Raw genomic sequence first — 21,994 nt, 5'->3', positions numbered from 1 at the left:
TCTTAAGGCCTGGCCACGCGACCCACCATCCCCCGCATTCACATCAGCCCTCTGCACACTGAGTTGTATGGCTGGAAGGGGCCGTGGAGGGAGTCATTTCTCCCCCACCCGGTACCGTTTGCTTCTCTCCCCAATGCTGAGACCCCCAACCTAACCTGAACCTTACGAGTGAGGAGGGATCTGGGGAAAACCTAGGCAGGCAATAGGCTCACTTACTCCCCTTTTGTCCTTTCCCCCTCAGACTGTCATGCTCCTGGTAAATTTTGATGCCTGAGAAGCTCATTTTTTCCTTTTTAAATTAACCGTAAGGCCATTGCTTTTGCCATTTCTCACATGACTAAAGCACTCACATGCAGACTCAGGAGGCTGCATCCCACACACAGCACGTTGGACCAGTCTCCTCCAGTTTACATCTGCCTTGGCTTCCATCAGGAACAGAGACCTGGGCCACAGGCCCCCCCAAGCTACATCTCTTTCCATTCCTGCAGCCCCTTCCTCTCCCGGTGTCTGTGTGTGCTCCACCTGCCCCTTGCGGGTCATCCTGCGTGCTTCCTCCAAGAGGCCTTCCTGCTTTATTCCAGTTTTCACCTGTTGCTTGCTACGGTCTCCTAGATGATAGAAACTGTACTGTAGCACATACAACCTGCGCTGAAATGATTTCTGCTTATACCTCCCTGCTAGACTACGGGCTCGTCTAGGACAGTGGCTTTGCTTCCTGTCTCTGTATTCAGGGTACTGCACACAATAGGCGCTCATCACGTTTTTTTTTGTTTGTTTTGTTTGTAGAATGTCGACGTGCTGTTGGAAGGCCTCCTTTCGGGAAATCACTAGCGGCAGTTTGATCTTCAGCCGCCAGGTGGCACTAGTGCCCAGGCGCTGCGCGGCCAGTCGGGAGGGCGGAAGGATGCTTTGAGGGAGGCTTCGGTGCTGGTTGCAGGTGGTGCTGCGAGGTCCGTGAGTCTTTTCCTTTCATTCTCAGATTGAGCACAAGGGTCGAACCAGAGAAACGGGGAAGGGGTGGCAGGTTGATAGCTGGGGCGGCAGCACAAGAGTAAACCAGGATTCAGCTATTAGGAACTAAATCCTGGGCAAAATGAGCTTATTTTGAGTGAGAGATCCGTGATCTGGGTGAGAAATCAGGGGCAAGGTCCCGATGTGGGAGAGGCCTAGGCTAGGAATCAGGGTGGGGGGACCTGGAGGTCCACGTCTCAGACTGGGCTGGGTGAGAATTATTTTGGGCTAAGAGTGGGGCGGGTTACCATCGAGAAGGGGGGACCCTTGAGGACCCTATGTTTCAGATCTGAGTTCTTGATCCAAATGAGAAACTTCTGAGGTGAAACAGCTTCAAAGAGGAGAGTGGGGGAACTTCTGCCTCACCCCTTGAGACAGACTCTGAGAGGTGAAGGCAGATTGCCTGGGGATGGGACACAGGGGCTTTCCTGGGGCTGGGGTTCATTCAGGGGGAAATGCCCAGCTCTGGAGCATTTCCCTGGAAGTAAGACTGCTTTGAAGGACTGAGAGAAGACCGCATGTCAATATCAAACCCAGCTGCCACAATTTCGTATCAGGCACCCTTTCCATCTTCACTTCTTCACCTCTCTGCGCTGGTTTTCTTCTCTGTAGAGTGGGGAATCCTCGCCTCCCAGGTCAGTTTGGAGACAGCCTGAGGTGAACAATGGGCAGTGCTTTGGAACCTGTAGGGCACTTCCCACCTGGTTCTCATTTGGAGCACTCACAGCTGGGCACCTGCTGGGGTTGAAATCCTGGCTTTCCCCTCCCCCACTACGTGACGCTGGGTAAGTTACCCAACCCCTCAGTACCTCCGATTTCTCATGATCCCAATGACGATGTTAATAAGGACAGACCTCATGAAACTGCTGTAAGGATCTTTAAAGTGGCTCCTAAAAATGGCCTTCATAGACTGTTTTCATTTCAAAGTTTCTTCATCTTGTTCTTCTGAATGTTGAAATATTACAAGTGTGCATAGGTGTGGGTACCAATCAGCACCATCTCTATGTATTTGGGAAGTTACATTTGAAAGAAATCTCCTGGAAGGCATAATTATATACTGCACACGTGGCCATGGAACGCATCTAACCTTCTGGAACATACCCAGCTGACTGGTTTGGATTTAGGGGACTCTGTAGTCTGCTAGATGGAGGCCTTCAACGTCACACAGATTTCACGTTAACCGTTCCCACAGGCTGCTCATATTTTCCAAGTCATTAGAGCTGAGGCCCCTTTCTTAGGCATGATGCCACCAGACAGTGGCCTGAAGGGGATAGCCAGAAAATTGATTAGCATCATTGAAACTCCCGTGGCAACAACTTTTTTCAAATTTCTTAAAGATACCCTGGAAGAATTGCCTTCCAGAAATTAAAAAGCCCAGAGCCACAGTTGGAGCTGGACCCCCCCAGAGATCTTCAGGATGTAAAGGTGGGTCTGTCATTGCAGGAGCTGAACTGAAGTTGGGGTGTTCCTTGGAGAACAGATGCAATAGGCCTCATTTTCATTTTTTGTTTGAAGCAAAAAATGCCAAACAGGACTCTTGCCACCTCGGTGTGGTACCTGTCCTCCATGATGACCTTGGGGCTCCAGGAGGACTTGCCACCGTTTCTTCTGATTCTGGGGTCAGTTGGGACCATGGTCTCCTCCATGCCTCTCAGCCCCTCAGTGAACCTGTCCCAGCCTTTGGGACAATCTCCCCATTCTTTATAAAGACGTGGCTTCTCTCTTCCTCCTGTACAGACCATCCCCAGCCCTTAGAGCTGTAGGCTGGTAGGTCTGGGACTGCCGTGGATGGGTGGTCTGCATTCAGGGAGGACCTGCATTTGGGAAAGGCCTGACGTGACCCTGAGCTGCACAGTAATCCGAGGCTCCCAGCAGCTGTGTGGTCAGCACTGCACTTTCCAGGCCAGGCTACCTGGAACACTTCTTCCTAAAGCTGTGACATGTCACTCTCCCTATCGGCCAACAAACCCACTGACTCACCTCCATAGACTCCCTCACCCTGCTCACTGCAGAATGTCACATTTCATCACAATCATGGTTTCCCTCCCAATACTTTCCCCACACAGCTGAGCACCACAGACGCTACAGTTTTCACCAGTGACCTCAGGAGCTGCAGGTGCTTAAGACTGAGACACTCTCCTACTTGATGGCTGTCTTTCCCACAAAACCTTATCCCTGCCTTAAATCAAAGACGGCTTCTAGCCATTCAGAGTCCCTGATGGGGGAGTGGGAGAGGGAATAAACAAAGACAAACGCCTCATTGGAGAAATGTATTCCCTACACATAGAGTAGACAGATAGCTATTTTCCACAGTATACCGGGAACTCTTATAAATAAATATGAAATAGACTAACAATCCAATAGAAAAGTGTGGAGAGAATATGGAGGGTCAGAAGAATAAATACAACTGGCCATTTAACAGATACTAGAATTTTTAAACTTGCTAATATTTAAGGCATGAAAATCAAAGCAATGCGCTATTTTCACAGAGATTGGTAAAATTAAAAAATTAACAAGGTTGATTACTGATTACTGAAGGTTGATTAGGGTTTAGGGAAACTGGCACTCTCCTATGCTGTTGAGTTTTAATTTGATGCAAAATTGAGAAAAACTTGACAATATTTATTAAAATACATATGTCTATACTCTTTGCTCCAGCAATTTACCCTTTAGAAAAATTTAAGAAAGATCACAGTAATAAATACACAAATAAGTTCAGTGTAGCTTTTTTTTTTTTTTTTTTTTGGTAATAAGAAACAATCCAAACGACCATCAATAGGGAATTGTTTAAAGAAGGAAAGAATGTCATTGTTAGGACAAATGAGTAAACCTAGTTGTACCACCAAGTGAAGATGTCCAAGATAGGCTTGTCAATGGATAAATTTACAAAACTATGCATTCTATGATCTCATTTCTGCAAAAACACATAGGTAGATACACACATGTAGATAGATACATGCACAGGAACAATCTAGACTATAATTGTAGTGGCTCATTCAAAGATAAGGAATTGATCAGGGTTTGCTCTTTTCATTTTATGCAGTGTACATTTCTATGCTATTTGAATCTTTTATAGTGCTCAGTCGCTTTTTGTAAAAAAATACTTAAAAAAATTTATGTATTTTTGGTTGCTTTGGGTCTTTGTTGCTGTGCGCAGTCTTTCTCTAGTTGTTGCGAGCGGGGGCTACCCTTCATTGCGGTGCGCGGGCTTTTCATTGTGGTGGCTTCTCCTGTTGCAGAGCACAGGCTCTAGGTGCGCGGGCTTCAGTAGTTGTGGCTTGCAGGCTTTAGAGTGCAGGCTCAGTAGTTGAAGCGCACGGGCTTAGTTCCGCGGCATGTGGGATCTTCCAGGACCATGGATCGAACCCGTGTCCCCTGCATTGGCAGGCGGGTTCTTAACCACTGCACCACCAGGGAAGTCCCTACTTTTTTTTTTAAAGAGCAGTTTAGGTTCATGGCAAAATCAAATGGAAGGTACAGAGGTTTCCCATATACCCTCTGCCCCCACCACATGCATAGCCTTCCCCATTACAACATCCCACACCAGCGTGGACATTTGTTACAACTAATGAACCTACGTGGACACATCACAATCACCCGAATTCCATAGTTTACATTGGGTTCACTCTTGGTGTCGTCCATTCTATGGGTTTAGACGAGTGTATAATGATTTGTCCACCATCACAGTATCATACCAAATATTTTCACTGCCCTAAAAATCCTCTGTGCTCCACCTACTCATACCTCAGTCCCTGCTAACTCCTGGCAAACACTGATCATTTTATTGTCTCCATAGATTTTTTCATAAATGGATGTTGGTGCTTACTTTTGGGGTTAAAGAAAACAATAAAGAAGATTAATTTTGTAGAGAAATATCACTTAGGCAATTATCATTTACCTGCACAGGTGAACCCCATCTTTCTCTGCTTACGGGAACATAAAGACCAGATTCTCTTGTACCCTGCACGAACACCGTATGTGCCATTCAAGTTGCCAAGAACTAACTAGAGCGAACCAGTTTAAAGCAGAATCTGTAGGCTTCAGTTTAATTTTTCTTCCTCAGAGAAGCCTCCCTGTCCTTTCACGGCCCCCCTCCCCTCCCAGCAGCCTGCACTTTCCCTTCTCTGTAACTGGCATGATATCTGAGAGGCGACTTTTGGCATTTCCTTGTTTGGTGTCTGTTCCCCACTGTGGCGTGGACTCCATGTGGACAGGGAACAGGGAAGTTGTGTTTACCTTGAGTTATGAGCATCTAGCATGTGCCTGGCACCCAGGAGGGGCTCAGTAAACATCTACTGAATGAGTATGGAATAAACACCTGTGAAACAACCCTGGGGACAGATTCCAGTTTTCAATTCCGCTTTCATGGAATCGGCAGTGGGAACAGGGTTTATTTGGGAGCAAATGTTCCTGTGTATGGGGGGGAAGAGATTCACACATAAGTCTTGTTGGCCTTTGTGGAAACGGTGATGGACATGCTTGAATATCTTTCATGAGCTGTTATAACCAGAAGGGATATGAGCTCAAGGAGGGGTAGCACTTTTAAAAAAATAAACTTTATTTTATTTTATTTTTTCGGTACACGGGCCTCGCACTGCTGTGGCCTCTCCCGTTGCGGAGCACAGGCTCCGGACGCGCAGGCTCAGCGGCCATGGCTCACGGGCCCAGCCGCTCCGCGGCATGTGGGATCTTCCCAGATCGGGGCACGAACCCGTGTCCCCCGCATCGGCAGGCAGAATCTCAACCACTGCGCCACCAGGGAAGCCCTAAACTTTACTTTTTAGAACAGTTTTAGATTTACAGAAAATTGGGAAGATAGTAGAGTGAGTTTCCATACACTCACATACCTTCCCCTATTATTAACATTTTACACTATTAACATTTGTTACAATTCATGAGCTGATACTGACACATTTATAGTCCCTATTTATTCCGATGTCCTTAGTTTGCCTTGATGTGCCCTTTCTGTTCCAGGATCCCACCCAGGACACCACCTTACTTGTAGTTGTCATGTCTCTTTCGGCTGTTGTAGGCTGGGACAGTTTCTCAGACTTCTATTTTTTCGATGACCATTTCTTTTTAAATTAATTTTTATTGGAGTCTAGTTGCTTTATAATGTTGTGTTAGTTTCTGCTGTACAGCAAAGTGTTGATGACCGTTTTGAATACTGACCAGGCATTTTGTAAAATGTCCCTCAACTGAGATTTGTCTGATGTTTCTCTCGTGATTAGACTGGTGTTCGGGTTTTTGGGAAGAAGAGCACGGAGGTAAAGTGCCATTTTCATCACATATCAAGGGTACGTACTACCCATGTGACTTACCACTGTTGACCTTGACCTCCATCACCTGGACAAAGGGAGTGCTTGTCAGGTTCATCCACTGTGAAGTTACTCTCCCCTCCCCCCCATACTGTCCTCATTGGAAGGAGGTCATTATGTGCCGCCCACACTTAAGCGGGGGGGTTATACTTCACTCCTTGGAATTCTTATACTTCACTCCTTGGAATTCTTCTGCAGGGGAGATTGTCTCATCTCCATTTATTTATTTACACAATCATTTATTTATATCAGCAAACACTCATTGACATTTATTTTATACTTTGGGTGATAATCCAAAATCACTGTTTAAATTTTTTTTTTGGTCAGCTTATTCCTAGTTTGGCCATTGGATGTTCTTTAGCTGGCTCCTGTGACCATCTGACGTGCCCCCGTCATTTCTTTTTTAAGAACTTCCTTACGTTATGGCACTGTGAGAACTCTAGGCTCATCTTGTATATTTCCTGCTTCAGTCCTAGAAGCAGCCATTTCTCTAAGGATCTCTAGTTCCATTTATTGGGGAATAGTATTAGGTGTGGTGTGCTTGTTGCTACTTGGCGGTGGTAGAACTTTTTCAGGTATTGCAGATCGAGAGGGGCATTTCTTCTCTACAGGTATAGATTTTAAGTCCTAAGTCCATATAGTCTTGTTATTTTCCTGCTTTGTTGGACATGAGTAGACCTTGAGTACATAGATCTGTCAGAAATTCATCACAAACATCTTTAGACGGGAATGAGACTGGCTAAAATAAGAGTCACTAAAGGAACGTCACTTGGCCATCCCTCAAATATGAAACAACTGATATAGCAGGCAAAGGAAACATAACATAGAAGAGTCTGTTGTTTTGTTATTGGATAGCTGGTAATAGTTATCATATCACAGATGTTATTGTAAAGGTCTGTTGACAAAAGCAATCAAGATTGTACTGAAAGTATTGGACAAGAATGTTGCTTTGGGGCCACACTGATGTGGATTTGAATCCTTTGACCGTTATCTATCAGCCTTGGATTCTGGACAAGTCATTCTACTCCTCTCAGCCTCCTTTTTCTCATCTGTAAAGGGGATATAATGATCATATCTACCTGATAGAGTTGTTTGAGGATTAATGAGATATTGCACATCAGATGCTTAGTCTCAGTGCTTGACAAATGGTAATTACTCAATAAGTGTCAACTGCCTGAAATATTGCCAGGGAGCACCCGGTCGGGGGAAAACACGTAGAGCAGATGTCGAGATATACAAGTCCTGTTCAGACACCTGAAAATAAATTTTATTAGGACAGCAGACTTTGGCCTTTCATGTGGACAGCTTTAGGATATGGGTCAAAACTATTTCAAGGCCTAATAAAAACAAACAAATGGGACCTAATTAAACGTAAAAGCTTTTGTACAGCAAAGGAAACCGTAAACAAAACAAAAAGACAGCCTCCAGAAGGGGAGAAAATATTTGCAAATGATGTGACAGACAAGCGATTAATCTCCAAAATATACAAATAGCTCCTACAGCTCAATATATGTGTGTGTGTGTGTGTGTGTGTATGACCTAATCAAAAAATGGGCAGAAGATTTAAATAGACATTTCTCCAAATAAGACATACAGATGGCCAAAAGGCACATGAAAAGATGCTCAACATCACTAATTATTAGAGAAATTAAAATCAAAACTACAATGAGATATCACCTCACACTGGTCAGAATGGCCATCATCAAAAAGTCTACAAACAAATGTTGGAGAGGGTGTGGAGAAAAGGGAACCCTCCAACACTGTGGTAGGAATGTAAATTGGTACAGCCACTGTGGAGAACAGTATGGAGGTTCCTTAAAAACTAAAAATAAAGCTACCATATGATCCAGCAATCCCACTCGTGGGGATATATCCAGAGAAAACCATAATCCGAAGAGATACATGCACTCCAATGTTCATTGCAGCACTATTTACTGTAGCCAAGACATGGAAGCAACCTAAATGTCCATTGACAGAAAAATGGATAAAGAAGATGTGGGGTGTGTGTGTATATATATATATATATGAATGAGTGGAATATTACTCATTCATAAAAGAGAATGAAATAAAGCCATTTGCAGCAACATAGATGGACCTGGAGATAATCATACTAAGTGAAGTAAAGCCAGACAGAGAAAGACAAATATCATATGATATCACTTATGTGTGGAATCTAAAAAGAAAAGATACAAATGAACTTATATACAAAACAAAATAGATCCACAGACATAGAAAACAAACTTATGGTTACCGAAGAGGAAAAGGGTGGGGAAAGGGATAAATTAGGAGTTTGGGATTAACATATACACATAACTATATACACAATAGATAACCAACAGGGACCTACTGTATAGCACAGGGAAATATACTCAATGTTTTTTATTTTTTTAAAATTTATTTTATTTTTGGCTGTGTTGGGTCTTCGTTGTTGCACGCGGGCTTTCTCCAGTTGCGGCGAGTGGGGGCTACTCTTCGTTGCCGTGCATGGGCTTCTCATTGCGGTGGCTTCTCTTGTTGGGGAGCACGGGCTCTAGAGCGCAGGCTCAGTAGTTGTGGCACACGGGCTTAGTTGCTCTGTGGGATCTTCCCGGACCAGGGCTCGAACCTGTGTCCCCTGAATCGGCAGGGGGATTCTTAACCACTGCGCCACCAGGGAAGCCCTATACTCAATATTTTGTAATAACCTATAAGGGAAAAGAATCTGAAAAAGAAATATCTATATATAGTATATATTCTCTATATAGTATATATTCTCTATATATACATACTGATATATATAAAACTGAATCACTCTGTATACCTGAAACTTACACAAAATTGTAAATCAACTATACTTCAATAATAATTTAAAAAAACGATTTCAAGGCCCAAAATATAGCAACATCCAGGCAGAGCAACTAATGGTAGATATTTTTCCCAGGTGGGGTGGTGGGCTCTCCCCCGTTTCTCAGATTCTGATAAATGAGTCCCCCTAGATCTGCCAACCCTGCAGAGAATGGGGAGTGGACCTGCCCGCCCACCCACTGTCACATTCCCCTGGCAGATGGCCCAGGGGAAAGAAAAGGTGAACATAGCACTGGGAATAGAGGCCAGCTCTCACCCGAGGTCTTGATGAGAATCAGAGGCAGATCTAAGTAGATGGATGGGTTTGGCCCCCAAGAGTGTCATTGCTAGAAGGGAGAGGTTATCCATCTCTCATGTGGGGAATTTTTGAGGAGTTTGGCAACAGACACCAATATCATTTGTGGGGTCCATGACCTCTGAAGGTGAGTAGGGGAGGCGGCATTCACTTCTTGATGGGGCCGGTGTCTCAAATGACGATGGTGGCAAGGACAGGGCTGCTCTCTCTAAACGGATCCCCAAATGGGATGGAGAGGGCCTGTGTCATTATTACACTGGTCTTATCTCTGATTGCTATTTTGGTTGGTGAGTCATTGTGAAGATGCCACGCGCTCAAAATTCCACCCCAGAGACAGCAGCCCTAAGGGCAAACATTTACTTGATTACCCCATGTTATGGACTGAATTGTCTTCCCCCCCAAATTCAGATGTTGAAGCCCTAATCCGTTATATGACTGTATTTGGAGAGAGGACCTTTAGGGAGGTAATGAAGGTTATCTGAGCTCAAAAGATTCGGAGCCTAAACTGATAGGACTCTTGTCTTTTTAGGAAGAGGAGGAGACACCAGAGCTCTCTCTCTCTGTCTGTACAGAGAAAAGGTCATGTGAGGACACAGTGAGAAGGTGGCCATCTACAAGGTAGGAAGAGAAGCCTTACCCAAAGCCAACTCTGATGGCATTTTTATCTTGAACTTCTAGCCTCCAAGAGTGGGAAAAAAAGTATCTGTTGTTTAAGCCACCCAGTTTGTGGTAATTTGTAATGGCAGCCTGAGCTGTCTAATATGCCCCGTATTTTTCCACTGCACGTGTGAAACAATTGCATTTCTTGTTTTGTGATCTGTTTGCTCCTGTCCTCTGGCCACATAATAAAAGTTACTCTGTTTATCCATTTGCTTAGGTTTAATGGCATTTCTTTCTGGTGAGTGAAGAATTTAAAATCCAGAAATGAGTTGGTGAAGGAATTAGTGAGTATCTATCCTCAGTTATTTTCTATCCCCAAGGATAGTCTTAACTTTTTAAAAGAAAATTAGGAAACTGTGGTCCCATGAGGGGGTGCTCCTGGAAACCTGGTCTAGTGGTAAAGCCAACCTTTCATAAGAGGAAGTGTCTCCGGGAGAATGGATTCTGGAGAATAAGTGTGTTTATTGAGCATTTGTGGCCTCACTGGGCACATGCACAGGACCGCACTTGCTAAACCCAGCGACTCCTGAAGTAGGAACACATCCCCAATGCTGTGACAGCTCACGGGCTCAGAAGAGTTCAGATATTTGCCCAGAGCCACTCAGGTAACAAGTAAATAAGATAAAATACAGACCTAATTTTGTTGAGTCCTAAATCTTGGGCTTTCCCAGCACTGAGGACTGTGGCACTGGCCCATCAGGGAGGGTTTATAACCTCAAGGACACTGGTCACCACTGAAACAATGCTGGTCACTGTGTCCTCGGCATCAGGCTCACAGCAATCTGCCCACCAGACAGGTGCTTCCGGTTGGGTCAGGAAGTTTCAGGAAGTTCCCGAATATGGGAGAAATACCCCCCCTCCTGACCATCACGGGGTCTTTGTCCAGCAAACCCCCTTGTTGTTGGGGAGAGAACTTGTTAACGGGAAGGGGGTGTTTAGGGTCCCTGGTTTGACACCTGTCCCCAGACTGGGAGTCTTTATTACAAATAAATATCTTGACATTTTACTCTATAGATCATCCTTGACATAATTTTGTTGACATGAGTATATCACCAAGTGTGTCCCTGTTATTGAATTATTGTAAAAATTTAGAGCTTTGGGACATCTCTAAGTCCATATGTGGATGACTGTGGACTTTGAGATACTTCCTCTAGGGGAAGATGAGACCAAGGAGGAACTACTAAGGGGACCTGCAGAGGCAGAAAGGTGATATTTATTGGGATCTGGAAAAGAGGGGCAGGAAGAGGGTAAGAGCAAGGAGAAGAGCAACGAACACTTACTGAGTGCTTATCTAATGACCCAGAAAGCATTATGTCCATTTTACAGATGAAGAAACTGAGGCTTAAGAAGTTAAATAACTTGCTGAAGTTCAAGCAGCTAATATCTCCAAAACTGTTTCCGGAACCTCATGCCAGTGCCCAGTGTCTTTCCATGATACCAGGCGTCCTCTCAGAAACCCTGGTCTTGATTCTCACCAGCCCCCACCAGCCCTTCCCTTCTCTAAGCAGTTTCCCTCAAATCCAGGAACAGCTTGCAATTCTGATCTTAGCCACAGGGTGGCGACATTGTCCGACTATGGCTCAGGTCGCCTCCCCTGGGAGGATGGGAGGAGGTAAGCAGGGGCCTGTGTCTGGTGGGGTTGCCCTGCGCTGGGTGCTTTTAGCACCACATTTACTCAGTTCTCCCGACAACCCTGGGAAGTAGCTATTATCCCGTTTTACAGATGAGGCCATGGAGGATCTGCCCACAATTACGCGGTCTGTAGTAGAAGCAGGAATGGAATCAAAGTCTGCCTGTCTGTCTGCAAGTTCCCGCCTCCCAGCATGCTGGGCTCCCAGAGAAAAAGTCGTTCTGTGCCCTCAGGATGCACAGTCTGGTGGGGAGGTAGACGGGGTGGGCGGGGGACCCCACTTGAGCCTGGGCCGGGGGTGTGTAGTGAAGGAGGAGGGTGGGTGAGGGGTATCCAGGCCTTCGCTTTGGTTAACGAAGGGGAGAGTTAGGTTTTAAGGTGGGAATAAAGTACAGTTAGAACCACTCCTGTGAATCCCTTAGGATGCTGCTGTGTTGTAGACCGACGTACCACCCTCAGCAACTTGTCCTCCTGCTTTGGAAGAGACTGCCTTTTCCTCCTGGTAGACGGTTGGCTGTGTTCCCGAGCAAGGCTACATGAAAATGTGTCTGCAGATTGAAATGTTAGATTCCTGTCCCAGACAGGGACGTGCTGGAAACGCCTGGAGCTGGCTTGTGAGAGCTGGTGTTACGCGTCTTTTCCCGAGTCTGTGCTCAGGGTCATCATGGTGGTGGTTTGAAATGAGCCATGGAGGGAGTATCCACACCACAGGGATTGGCAAATGCTAGAGACCAGGGCCTTGTCCTCCTGAAGAGCCAGCTGTTAAACAGCTCCTGACACAGCCCTGCCCCCGGGGAAGGTGGGTGGGAGCAGAGAGATGGACCAAGGGCCCCAAGGGAACCCATGGATTTACAGCTTCCGTCTCAAGCTTACTCCAAGCTTTCAGTTTGTGAAGAGAGTAGATTCTCCTAGAGTGGAATCGCTGCATAATTTAAGTTGCTACTTTCCTGTCTCTTCTTTATTGCTCCTGAGAGCAAGTAACAGACTTTGAGTAGAAAACATGCATAAGCTGTGTCTGCACTGGAAGCAAGATGGCTAACACGGACTGTGTCTTTGGACCCAACCCGTGATGGACTCTGCCCAGGTCCTAAAGAGGTGGGGCGCCCACATGGAGCAGAGTGGCTGTGGGGTTAGCTGCGGAGGGAGGGCACACACGTGATGCTCACCTCGGGGCTCAGTGACCACAGCAGATGGTGACTGGACGGAAAAGGAGGGCCCTGGCTGTGCCGAGGCACTGGCGTGCTCAGTAAATATTTGCTGAGTGGAAACCAGCCATGGCTGCCACGTGCACCTTAGCTGAAAGCTGCCTGTCGTGTTCAAGAGCGTATGTGACACCCCAGCGTCCTTACAGGAGGGCTGGGACCAGGGTGAGTCAACAGGACACCCACTCTCAGGTGCCGACCCTGCACTTGCACCAGCCTGAGCGTGGGGTCTCCTTGCCTCCCTGTTCACAGGGCCTGGGGCCTGCATCAGAAGAGGGGGAGGCAAGAGCCTGTGACCCGGTCACATCACAAGGGGGGCCATCTGAGCTGCATCTGGAAGGGTCTTCAGGCACTGGGTGGGAGGGAAGGTCTTACTCCAGGGAGTGGGAGCTGGTGTGCAGGCTGGAGGCTGATGGGGGTTCTTTCTTAGGCCCATAAGGGATGGGGAGTGACCCCTAAAGTGGGGAGGTTTTCCCAGTTATCTGTTCCTGCTGGGGCTCTCCCTCCCTTCTGTGCTCCCAATGGGAGGGTCTCAAAGGTCGGTGGGCATGAGTGGGGACCTACCTCTTCCCTGTGGGGAGGTTGGTGTACCCTGAGCCCCTGGGGTGGGTAGAAGGTTGTGCTGGATGTTTTGTTCTGTCCAAACCCTGTTGGTTGCAAGAGAGATGCTGAGAACTTGTCAGGCCAAGAACCACAAGGGAACCCTTGTGATAAAGGAAGCCCAGCAGAAAGAGGCCGACTGATGTGGCTGGGGAGAGAGTCACCCACAAACTGAGGTTGGGCAGAGCCATGCATGGGGGCTGGGCACAAGCTCAGCGTGGGGGCAGTCCCTCCACTAGGGGGACTTCTCCAGCTTTAAAAGGTAACGTACTTGGTGTGACTAATGGGATGGTTAAGACTAAGGTGAAAAGACCCTGTGAAAGCTGGACCATGAGACTCCCTAGGAGGACACTTCAATGCCCCAGGAAGAAGGGCAGGTCCACCAGCCTGCAGCTCACAGACAGGGAAGGTCCCCGGGCCCTGCTGGGAGACCAGCTGAGGGTTGCCAGGCCAGCAGCCTTTGCAGGTCTGGGTTGCAGCCGGAGGTGCACGCCTGTTTTTGACACGCTGAGTGCAAGGGGAGGCGGCTGTGGTTGACCAAAAGTCACCTTGATCTCAGAGGCTGCTGAGATGCAGCCACAGGTCTTAGTTCCTCTCTGGGGTGATGCGAGGGAGGCAAGAGGCTGCCCTGGGACAGTCCTGGCCTCCTGCCCCCTCATGTGGCTTCTCAAGGTCTGAAACCATCTTGCGTGGGAGATAAACTGCCCTGAGAGGGGCTTGGATCCGGAAAGACTGTTGGTCTGAAAGGGCAGGGACCTGGTCTTAGGCCAGGCTCTGCCTTGTACTGACTTTCCACATCTTGCGGTTTACCAGTTAACCAACGTCTCTGGAGCCTTAGTTTACTCATCTGTAAAATGGTAAGGTAATCCCAATGGTACTTATCTCTCTCATAGGTGAAAGTGCTTTTGCCCTGGAAAGTGCTAGACAAGTGGGGTGCGTTGATGATGGTTTAGCTCCCTGGGTGCCTCTGACGGACTGGAGACCAGGAGGAATGTCTGTCATGTAGATACAGCAGGAACAGAGGCAGCAGTGCCCTGTGTATCCAGGGGCCAGACTTCTCCCATCCTCAGCCCTTCAGCCCAGGGCTGGGCTCCCACCTCATCAGCACAGGGGCCCGCCTCAGTGACCCGAGCGAGGACCTCCCACCTCCCACCTTTGGGGGCCCCTCACCCACCAGAAGACTTTCTCTCAGGCTGCTCGGCTTTACAAAATGGAGGTATTTTCCAACTGTCTCACAGAGAACCATGCAGCTGTTTTTATTTTCTTTTTTATTCTAATGTACAGCAAATCACATTACAGATTAAAAAAAAAAAAAAGCCCCCTACAAGCAAAAGACTTAAACATTTGAAATGCTATAAAACGGATTCGTCAGTGACTCTCCTGAGACCATGCATGTACTTAGCATTTTATCTCGGTCTGTAAGTGTGTGGTGTTGAGGTGAAGAGACAGAAGTCACCCTGAGGGGTGTCCCCATCTTCCCTGCTGCTCTGTGCCACCCTGACCCTTTTGAGGGCCTGTGAAGGGAAACTCTGAGCCCGGGTCACAGAGGCAGGTCATGCTTCCTTGAGAATGAGATCTGTCCTGGGGTCTTTCTCTGGAAGGGCCGGAGTCCTCCCCTTCAGGTCAGCCTTGGGCCCTGGACTTGCAAATGTGCCCTTAGCATCAGAGATGGAGCCAGAGCGCGGTGAGGGGTGCAGGAAAGAGGCTGCCTGAATGGCCTCCGTGTGACCCTGACAGCTGGAACCCATGTCACATGCAGGCCCCGGGCATGCTCCTGACAAGGGACGATTTTTGGTATTTGTGAGTGATGGATGGTTCCTACCTTTCGGTCACTTCCTCACTGATTTCCGCCTCTTCTGAACTCTTGGTCTGCATTACTGTGTGGGAAGAACTCATTCCTCCCCCCCACCCTGCCACCACACTTGTCCCTCCTTAACTCTTACACTGCTACTACTACTAGCACTCACAGCACTTCTGACACCAGATGTGGGGTACCCCAGCACCAAGCAAGTCTGTGACACCAGCTGGTTGTCCTACAATTCAATTCAGTTCTGACACTGTCCACCTGGAGATAGGCTACAGGTTAAGGGCTCAGTCCTACAAGACTGCCCCACCCCCCATTAACATGTCAATCATAAGTCCAGGTTGTCACTCGTGCTTCTGATGATGTTATAAGTCGGAGGTTCCCAAAACCTCCTCCTTGGTTTCAATTAATTTGCTAGAGCAGCCTGCAGGATTCAAGAGAACAGTTTATTTACTGTTTACCAGTTTATTATAAAGGATACAGACGAACATGAAAAGGGAAGATACGCAGAGGGCAAGGTATGTGGGAAGGGGCGTGGAGCTTCCGTGCCCTCTCTAGGTGCCCCACTCTCCCAGCACATCCGTGTGTTCACCAACATGGAAGCTTTCCAAACTCCATACTATTGGGATTTTCACGAAGGCTTCCCTGTGTAGGCATGATAGACTAATAACTCCATTTCCAGCCTCTCTTCCCTCTCTGGAAAAACGGGAGTGGGACTTCTAATCCTAGCCTGGTCTTTCTCGTGACCAGCCCCCGCTAAGGATCCCACCAAGAGTCACGTCGTTAGAACAAAAGCCTCTGCTATCAGCCCGGAAATTCCCAGAAATTTAGGAATGCTGTGTCAGAAACCAGAATCAAGGCCCAGTGTTAGAACAAAAGATGCCCTAGTCCTCTTATCACTTTCGGAAACCGCAAGGGTCTTAGGAACTCTTTGCCGGGAACTCAGGGCAGGGACCAATATACGTTTTTTCTATCATCTCAAAATTACCAAAAATAGTTGGTCCCGCAGGATCCTCACACTCAGGCCCCCCAGGCTGGGCTCCCCTTCCTGCCCTGAGTCTCTAAAGGCCCAGCACCCTCTCCACTGGACAGCTGGGTTCCTTCTTGCCTTCACCCCTCACACCCAGTCCTTTGCCAAGTGATTCTACTGCAGCCGTGTCTCTCTATCCTGTCACCTCTGCCCTCCGTCACTGCCCTGACTTAGCCCCTCATCTCTTGCCTGGATTTTACAATGTCTCCGTTCTGGCCCCGTGCCTCCAGTGTCTCCCGAGAGGCCATGCTGCCCTGATTAATCCACCTAAAGCATCTTCTGATGCTGCCTCTCCCCTGTTCAAAGAGCTTCACTGATTTCCAGTTACCCACGGAATTTATTTCAGATGCCTCAGCCTGGCTTTTAGCATCATCTATGGCCCTGCTACGCAGAGTGCGGTCCTCAGACCTGAAGCTTTAGCATCACCCAGGAGCTTGTATGAAATGCAGACTCTCAGGTCCCCCAGAGCTACTGAGTCAGAACCTGCTATTGAACAAGATTGCCAAGTGAATCGTGTGCACGTTCAAGTTGGACAAGTGCTGCCTTATGATTTGATTTCTTCCTTTTAAATATATATATAATCAGATATATAATATACATACTTATAGCATACGTATATGTGTCAGCAAGTCATACATGCACATGGTTATAAAAAATGTACTGAAGGGGCTTCCCTGGTGGCGCAGTGGTTGAGAGTCCGCCTGCCCATGCAGGGGACGTGGGTTCGTGCCCCGGTCGGCCCAGGAGGATCCCACGTGCCGCGGAGCGGCTGGGCCCGTGGGCCGTGGCCGCTGAGCCCGCGTGTCCGGAGCCTGTGCTCCGCAACGGGACAGGCCACAACAGTGAGAGGCCCGCGTACAGCAAAAAAAAAAAAAAAAAAGTACTGAAAAGTCTCAGTCCCCTCCTGGCCCCAGTTCCTCTCCCCAGAGGCAACCACTTGTATTATTTCTGGTTTTAGTTTTTCCGTGTTTACTTCTGTGTCTGATGTGTATTTGTGATCTGATCTGATAATGTGTCTGATGGTATTTCTGGAGTTTTCAAACTGAAATATACCTAATGGCTTCTTGTTAATCTAGGGTGGATTTAACTCATTGATTCCCCCTCCCCTCCAACCTGCCTCCTGTTCTGCCTGCCAGTGGTTGGAATTGATCCTCTGCTGCCGGCTTTTGTCACGCGTCTGGTGGAGCCTTGGTTTTCCCCTTTTGTTTGAAAAGGATCCAGGCAGCTGTGTGGGCAATCAGGCTCCACCTTAGGGTGGTGGCAGGGGCTGGCTTTTATGCTGGGGAACCCCTAAATTTCAGAATGAGGAGGCTTTCCTGAGGCCCCAGGACCCACACAAGCTGCTGAGTTCTCTCCAGACCATGCATGCGTTCAGGGTTTTTGGGTTTTGTTTTTGTTTTAGAAGAGCCTTTATTTGTTGACATCTGAGAAGGAATGCCTGGCTCCTTCATGGTCATGCACGGGCTGGGTGAGGGCTGGGAGTTGATTATTCCATGCCCAGACTGCCCAGTAGGCTCCCTGTTTCAGCCCTGTTCTCACTCCACCCTCTTTCCTACCCGGCCGTCTGAGTTCAGAGGCCCCGCGCTTCCTCTGGGCAGATGGCTCCGTCCTCCACTGTGCCCCTAGGTGTGTGTTCTAGGTCATTGGTTCTCAAACTTGGCTGCACGTCGGGCTCACCTGGATCATTAACAAAGTCCTGTCCCCTGGGCAAGACCCCAGAGATTCTGATGTAATTGGTCTGGGGTCTGGCTCTGCCTTACTAGGCGGTCCTCTTCCTTTTCTCTCTGAGATTCCAGGCGTCTCTGGTCTGCTGATTAGTTGCCTCCCTGTCTCTCTTTGATGTGATCGATACACTTAAACAAAATACATTTACTATAGTTTTAAGGTTCCAGGGAAGGAGAGGACACACGTGCATTTACTTCGTTCATGAACATCTTGAACAAGAAGTGCAAAACCTAATTTCAGTCCACGTGTCCAACTTCATCTGCAGCCTCTCCTTTGCACTCTGTAATTTAGCAAATACCAACAAACTGCAAAACCATTCCCTTTCGCCCATCTGCACACTGCTCTTTCCCACATCTGTGACGTCACTCACGCTGCTCCCCGGGTAATGTCTAAGCCCAGAGACGAGCTGTGGGTCAGCCTCTGCATCTCCTGACCTTCCCTCTGCTCTGAAACGGCTCCAGCAGTTTCAAGCTCCTCGCTTTCACACAGCCACAATCAGAGGCAAGAGCCAGTGGGCAGCGAGGGGCACGGGCTTCTCCTCTCCCTCCTTCCTCTTGTCAGGTGGAAGTCATTCTCAGAAGCTCCCAGGAAACTTTTCTTACCTATCATTGGCCAGAATAGTGCCACGTGCCCGCCACCAGAGAGCAGGGGAGTATCCCCACCTACATCCCTGATCCAGGTATCTCGTCTTGACAGCAGAGCCAGTTAGGGCTGTTAGTAAGAAGAGGGGAGGCTCTGGGGGAGGAAGTGCATGCTGTTTGACCACAGTATTGTATTTCTCTGTTCATTCTGTGTCTTCTTTGGGGAACTAGTTATCTACAAGTTTGGTCCCCATTGTCAGTCCATTTTGCTCTAATTGCTTCCCTCTTGTCTTCTATGTTATTTTCTCATCATGTTTCCCATCACTGATGGAGTTTTCTGTAGTGTTGATTCTGTTCTTTGTATTTTAAGTTCTGCCAAAGAATTAATTTTCTCCTCAATTATTTTATTTGCTGCTCCATCCTCCAACCCCCTTCATATTCTGATATTTTCTTTCACCTCTGGTTTCATCAATCTTTTGCAAACTGCTGTTTCTTTCCTTTATTTTGGAGGACGAAATATTGGTGTAGGTCTCATGTTAGGTTTTTTTTTTTTTCCTGCTTTTTTCATCTTTGATTGGAGTCTTTCTATTTGTTCTGCTAGTTGGCTCAGCAAACCTGTGTATCTGGATTCCTTTTGCCTTTGCTTTCTGTCAGGACCCTGAAGTCCGAGCACATGAGTTAGAGAACTAGATGTCATGCCTTGTATCCTTTGCTTGGCCTCACAGCTGCCTGGGGAGGCTGGGAAGAGAGCCTGGGCTCTGGGCAATGGGAGCTGGAAAGCCCTGTCTGCTCCGCCTGCCCCAGGCCTGTGAAAGCCACAGAAAAACAGACTCCTCTGAGTGGGGTCTTCCTGTTCCACGAGGAGCCCCCTGTGGGATTCCACTTCCTTCCCCTCCACCCCTTCTGACTGGGCCGGCCATGTGGTGTGGCATCGTGCGGTTCATGAGCTTTCCGTCCCCTCACCCCTCCTGCCCCTTTGTCTGCTGCCTTTCCCATCTGGGTCATTGCTCCTGGAATGGTGTTTCTCAAACTGGTGTGCTCTGTAGTCTCGGGGTCCTGCAGGTGCTCTGTTAGAATGTTTACATTTCATGCTTTCATTTCAATAATAATCTGACAGTTAATAATCTGGTAGTTCATTATGTGCATATTTGGATCCTACAGGTGCCCCCCTATAACAAGGGCGTTTTCAGGGCTGCGTTTGCTTTTGTGTTACAGCATCTTCACAGGGGGACCAGATAACGGCACAGAGCATCGTCCTGATGGGGACCACCTGGTGCATGGTTTATGTGGAGGAGACAGGTGGGAGGACCGGCCATCAGGCAGGACAGGGCAGAGTGACAATAATAACCTGTGCTTTTGATGCCGGCACTGCTCTGAGTGCTGTGAGTGTGTTAACTCAGTGACTCTGCCGACAGCTCTGTGAAGGAAGACCCTGACTACTGCACTCTTACAGCTGAGGAGATGGAAGCACTGGGAGGTCAAGGCCCTGCTCAAGAGTTTGCAGCCGGTAAGTGGACTGAGGGTTTGACATGGGCAGCTGGGTCCCAAAACCTAATCTCTTACCCATTAAGCTGTAAGGCTCACGTACATTCACCCAAAGTTAATTCAGCTAAAACTAGTTTGCTAAAAGACAGTTTACACAGAAGTCCATTGAACAACCAATTCGCTGAATTTGATAAATTTATAAAATATTTACTTCTGCCAATTATTGATAAAATTTGGACTTCCCACGTAGTGCAGTGGTTAAGAATCCTCCTGCCAATGCAGGGGACACGGGTTCGAGCCCTGGTCCAGGAAGATCCCACATGCCACGGAGCAAATAAGCACCACAACTACTGAGCCTGCGAGCCACAACTACTGAAGCCCGCGTGCCTAGAGCCCATGATCCGCAACAAGAGAAGCCACCGCAATGAGAAGCTCGTGCACCACAGTGAAGAGTAGCCCCGCTCGCCGCAACTAGAGAAAGCCTGCGCGCAGCAACACAGCTAAAAAATAAATAAATTTATTTAAAAATAAAATAAAGTAAAATTATTGATAAAATTTACAGTGCTTTGAGTCAGATGGATTACCAGAACCTGTGAGGACTTTGGGGAACAAAGACCCCAGGGATCTGGCTTCAGACTGCCTCCCTGGCCTCAGGCCCTCTCCCTCTGCCTGTCAGTCTCTTCATCTCTCTGCCTCCCAGTCTCCCCTCTCAGGCCATCTTGTGAACTGACTTCTCTTTCTGTCTCCAGCAGGGAGCTGGGTAGAGAGACATGAAACATTGCTTTAGGTGCTCTTAGGAAGAAATAATGAAACCTGTCAACCAAAATGACAGAAATCTTTGAAAACTGTTAAACCATTTTTCCAATATGAATTGCTTTAAGTTTTCCACATAGTTTTAAAAAAAGAAGTTTCTGGTAAATGGATAGATTTGATAATTTTGATGACTTGAACATTCACTAAATTGGCATCTGACAAATTGGCTCCCTTCTGCCCCTTAGCACCTCTCCAAAAGGCTTGTCACATTAAAAAATTCCTGCCCTATAGCTGTCAGGGGCGTATCTGACTGGTAAGCTGAGGTATGGGATTCTATCTTTGTGGCACCAACTTATAAAAGTTCATTAGCAGTAATGTTGTAAACACCCACTACGGGTGCAAATACCCAATGAAGAACGTTCTTGTTCTATGATTCCAGTGGCAAGTAGATAGATATGTGTTGAATGAAGACTTTAATAATGTTGTCATGTTAATTTTTTTTCAGGTGAATAATGCAATTCTACAGATCTATCAATTGTCACCTGGCAGAGTTTTGGTTAAGATGAGATTCTGGTAAACAAAGACTTTAATCAAGTATTGGTACAATAAATGTATGTGAACTAGCATTCTTGTATTGAAGTTAAAAAACTAAATAAAATACAGAGCCTGATGTGAGCCTGCAATTTTCTCTCTTAATACCAACACCAATGGTTTAGTTTCAGCAAAACAAAAACATTCATCACATTACATTAAAGTTGCATGTTTGAATATGTTCGAATAATCATTGCTTTATTGTTTCGTTGCTTTGTATTTATTTACTTTATATACATTTTTTGTCTATAATATAAAAGCTATAAGCACCAGACATTAATACATAGTTTCATGTTTATACATCTTTAAGTAACATAATAAAAATTAAATCAACATTCAGTAATGAGAATTATTTTCTTAAAAGGAATCTTTTTTTTACTATAAAGTGAATTTTAATTGAATTATTACAAGAAATGAAAATAAAAGGGATCTCTGATAAGCATAACACAAATACCAAACTGACGA

At 47.0% G+C, this 21,994-nt stretch overlaps 1 long non-coding RNA gene across 1 annotated transcript; it reads left to right on the top strand.

The window, feature by feature from the left end:
- Window positions 1-876: 876 nt before the first annotated feature.
- Window positions 877-21,675, top strand: LOC115844762 (uncharacterized). Its single transcript, XR_009559368.1, has 4 exons — window positions 877-950; window positions 1,624-1,796; window positions 20,116-20,207; window positions 21,444-21,675. It is a non-coding gene; the product is annotated as an uncharacterized lncRNA (long non-coding RNA).
- The last annotated feature ends 319 nt before the right edge of the window (window positions 21,676-21,994 follow it).

This window comes from Globicephala melas, chromosome 1 (genome assembly GCF_963455315.2).
Source record: "Globicephala melas chromosome 1, mGloMel1.2, whole genome shotgun sequence".
Taxonomy (NCBI): domain Eukaryota; kingdom Metazoa; phylum Chordata; class Mammalia; order Artiodactyla; family Delphinidae; genus Globicephala; species Globicephala melas.
The sequence above is the reverse complement of the archived record's forward strand: the minus strand, read 5'-3'. Positions and strand labels throughout refer to the sequence as shown.